The sequence below is a fragment of the Scyliorhinus canicula genome, chromosome 13 (assembly GCF_902713615.1).
Source record: "Scyliorhinus canicula chromosome 13, sScyCan1.1, whole genome shotgun sequence".
Classification (NCBI taxonomy): Eukaryota; Metazoa; Chordata; class Chondrichthyes; order Carcharhiniformes; family Scyliorhinidae; genus Scyliorhinus; species Scyliorhinus canicula.
The window spans coordinates 19,750,158-19,753,769 of NC_052158.1; the positions used below are offsets into that span (position 1 = coordinate 19,750,158).

Genomic DNA, 3,612 nt, shown 5'->3' on the forward strand with positions numbered 1-3,612 from the left:
TTTTTTCCATTCAAGGGGCAATTCAGTATAGCCAATTCACCTTCACTGCACATCTTTGGGTTGTGGGGGGGCGAAACACATGGAACCACAGGGAGAATGTGCAAACTCCACACGGACAAGACCCAGGGCAGGGATCGAACCTGGGACCTTGGCGCCGTGAGGCAGCTGTGCCAACCACTGTGCCATTGTGCTCCAGCATGCGGGGGTGTTTTTACCTGTACATGTGCGGGTGTGTTGTGGGAGGGGGGAGCACAGTAAGAAGTCTTACAACACCAGGTTAAAGTCCAACAGGTTTGTTTCAAACACGAGCTTTCGGAGCACGGCTCCTTCTTCAGGTGAGGGGGGAAGGGGGATAGGGGGCAGGGATGGGGGGGGTGGGAATGTGTGCCTGAGGGGGAGGGGGGGGATGTGTGCCCATAAACATTAACCTGACACCCCCTCCAATAAAAACCTCCAAACATGCTTTTCAATATCCTCCTCATGGCCTGAGAAACCTCTCGGGGACCAACAACTAATTTCTTCGTGACTCCAAAGACCTCCAAATCAATGTCTTTCTATCCCAGTTTCAGAAAACTTAAATGGACAGTGAACGTTTTCCTTTCTGGGATGTGTGTGTTGGGTGTGCATGTTTCGGTAGCATGTGTGTGTGGATGAGTTGTGTGTGTGTGTGGGGGGGGGGGGGGAATGGCACAACATCGAGGGCCGAAGGGCCTGTTCTGTGCTGTACTGTTCTATGTTCTATGTGTCCCCATGAACATTAATCTGACCCCCCCCCCCTCCCCCAAAAACAAACGTCCAAAGATGCCTCTCCATAACCTCCTCATGACCCTAAAAATCTCTCTTGGAGACAACAATCAACAGCTTTGTGACTCCAAAAACCTCCTCATCAATCTCCCTCTCTCTCCCAGTGTCAGAGAAGTTAAATCTTTCCTTGCTGAACAAAGTTAGACAGAGAAAGTTTTCTTTCCGGAAAGCTGAGCCTGTGTTTGACGGACAGGTTGATTGAGGGGCGGTTCACTTCCTTTTAAGGGCAATATGCAAATAGCATAGCGGACATTTTATGCAATAAATTTCCTACTAGAGAGGCATATTGAAAAATAATACAAAACATCACGCGAGGGCTTGTCTAATTCAGTAGCGAAAACTGTAAGTAAAGGGACAGTTTGGCGGTGCAACTGCAGTAAGTGTGAGTGTAAGATGTGATGTGTGGTGTGGGCTGGGAGGCTGTGAGCGTTTTTAAGCATACTTACCTGGCAGGGGTGTAACCATGATCAAGAAGGTGGTTCGCCCAGGACGAGGCTAGCCCATTGCACTTCGGGTGTGCTGACGCCTGCGATGTCCCCAAATGCGGGATACTCGACTGCAAAATTTGTGGTAGTGGGGGACTGCGTTCGCGCTCTCCCCTGGTTTACAAATCAAAAATAGAGATTTATTCTTGACCAGCGAAAGGAATTGATCCACTAGGTTTGTTTCCCTGTGAGTTTAATCAGACGAGGCCCCTTTCAGCCTGCACAACCATTTGTTTTTAATACTTTACAGTACCCAATTCATTTTTCCAATTAAGGGGCATAATATTAGCATGTTCTATCCACCTCGCGTGCACATCTTTGGGATGTGGGGACGAAACCCAAGTAAACATGGGGAGAATGTGAAAACTCTTTTTTAAAAATAAATTTACAGTACCCAATTTATTTTTCCAATTAAGGGGCAATTGAGCATGGCCAATCCTTCGAGGCAGCTGAGGTGGTGTTGGACAAGGAGGGCAGATATATTATGGTGAAGGGTAGGCTGCAGGGAGAGAAGGTGGTGCTGGTTAATGTATATGCCCCGAATTGGGATGATGCCGGCTTCATGAGGCGCTTGTTGGACCGCATTCCAGACCTGGAGGCAGGGGGCCTGATCATGGGGGGAGACTCAGTGCTGGATCCCTCACTGGACCGGTCCAGTTCAAGGACGGGTAGGAGACCAGCGGCGGCCAAAGTGCTGAGGGGGTTTATGGACCAGATGGGAGGGGTGGATCCCTGGAGGTTTGGGAGGCCGAGAGCGCGGGAGTATTCCTTTTTCTCCCATGTCCATAGGGTCTATTCCCGAATAGATTTTTTCGTCCTGAGCAGGGGATTGATCCCAAAGGTGCAAGATGCCGAGTATTCGGCCATAGCGATTTCAGACCATGCTCCGCACTGGGTTGATCTGGAGATGGGGGAGGCGCGGGACCAGCGCCCGCTCTGGCGCCTGGATCTGGGGATGCTGGCTGATGAGAGGTGTGTAGGAGGGTCCGGGGAAGTATTAAGGGGTATCTTGATACCAACGACACGGGGGATGGTCTGGGAGTCTCTGAAAGCAGTGATCCCCGGGGGGAGCTGATCTCCATCTGGGCCCTTAGGGAAAGGAGGGAGAGGAGGGAGAGGGAGAGACTGGTGGAGGAGCTCCTGGATGTGGACAGGAGATAGGCGGAGGCACCGGAGGAGGGGTTGCTGGGGGAACGGCATAGTTTGCAGGCCAAATTTGACTTGTTGACCACCAGAAAGGCGGAGACACAGTGGAGGAGGACGCAGGGCGCGGTATATGAGTATGGGGAGAAGGCGAGCAGGATGTTGGCGCATCAGCTCCGCAGGCGAGATGCGGCTAGGGAAATTGGTGGAGTGACAGATAGGGGTGGGAATGTAGTGCAGAAGGGGACAGAAGTAAATGGTGTCTTTAGGGACTTCTATGAGGAACTGTACCAGTCAGAACCTCCGATGGGGAGAGGGGGGATGGAGAGCTTCATGAACAGGCTATGTTTCCCAAGGGTTCAAGAGGAGCTGGTAGAGGGGCTGGGGGCACCGATAGAGTTGGAGGGGCTAGTCAGGGGGATTGGACAAATGCAGTCAGGTAAGGCGCTGGGGCCGGATGGGTTCCCGGTGGAATTTTATAAAAAGTATGCGGATCTGGTGGGCCCCCTGTTGGTGCGAGCCTTCAATGAGGCATGGGAGGGGTGGGGGCTTTGCCCCTGATGATGTCGCGGGCACTGATCTCTCTGATCCTGAAGCGGGATAAGGATCCCTTGCAGTGTGGATCATACAGGTCTATCTCGCTCCTCAATGTTGACGCTAAGTTGCTGGCGAAGATCCTGGCCACCAGGATAGAGGACTGTGTGCCAGGTGTGATACACGAGGATCAGACAGGATTTGTCAAGGGACGGCAGCTCAACACGAATGTGCAGAGACTGCTCAATGTTATCATGATGCCGGCAGTGGAGGGGGAGGCGAAGATAGTGGTGGCGCTGGATGCGGAGAAAGCGTTTGATAGAGTTTTTTTTTCGTTTTTTAAAAAATAAATTTAGATTAGCCAATTATTTTTTCCAATTAAGGGGCAATTTAGCGTGGCCAATCCACCTACTCTGCACATTTTTGGGTTGTGGGGGCGAAACCCACGCAGACACGGGGAGAACGTGCAAACTCCACACGGACAGTGACCCAGAGCCGGGATCGAACCTGGGACCTCAGCGCCGTGAGGCGGTTGTGCTAACCACTAGGCCACCGTGCTGCCCTGCGTTTGATAGAGTTGAGTGGGGGTACCTGTGGGAGGAGCTGGAGCGGTTCGGATTCGGGGAGGGATTCATCAAATGGGTGT

General features: G+C 52.1%; 1 non-coding gene across 1 annotated transcript; it reads left to right on the forward strand.

The window, feature by feature from the left end:
• Window positions 1-1,242: 1,242 nt before the first annotated feature.
• LOC119976817 lies at window positions 1,243-1,406 on the forward strand. The gene has a single exon (XR_005462997.1). It is a non-coding gene; the product is annotated as a U1 spliceosomal RNA (small nuclear RNA).
• The last annotated feature ends 2,206 nt before the right edge of the window (window positions 1,407-3,612 follow it).